Genomic DNA, 552 nt, shown 5'->3' on the forward strand with positions numbered 1-552 from the left:
AGCCGAATGGCCAGTTCTGTAGACCTGTGTTCCCTATTACCCATCTGCTCGTCGGGCAGTAGGCCGTAGGCCTCGGCCGCCTCCGTAATCCTTCTTGTAACCACAGCTTCTACCACCTTACCTATAGTAGGTAGGAGAGAGATAGGCCTATAGCCACCAGGGGTTAGGTAGTCAGCCGGGGCCTTTCCCGGCTTAGGGAGGACCATAACTATAGCCTCCTTGAGCCGGGCCGGGACCCACTGGAGTTCGAGACACCTCTGGGTGAGCACTGCCAGGATCCTCCACAACGGCCTACCACAAGCCTTCAGTAGGCCCGTAGGTAGGTAATCCTTGCCCGGGGCCTTCCAAGGGGAGGTCCGGGCTAGGACCTGTTGTATATCGTCGACGGTAACTTGTTGGCTGACTGGTAGTCGAGGTTCCCAAGGTCTAGAGAAGGTAGGATCATGGATATCCGAAAGGTCGGCTGGTGGGTTAGGGAAGAATCGGTCGGCTAGGGCTTGGGCCTTCCGACCGTAGCTAGTATGGCCATTAATAGCCGGAAGCCGGGGAGGG

This window comes from Canariomyces notabilis (genome assembly GCF_033297395.1).
Source record: "Canariomyces notabilis strain CBS 508.74 unplaced genomic scaffold N656scaffold_27, whole genome shotgun sequence".
Classification (NCBI taxonomy): domain Eukaryota; kingdom Fungi; phylum Ascomycota; class Sordariomycetes; order Sordariales; family Chaetomiaceae; genus Canariomyces; species Canariomyces notabilis.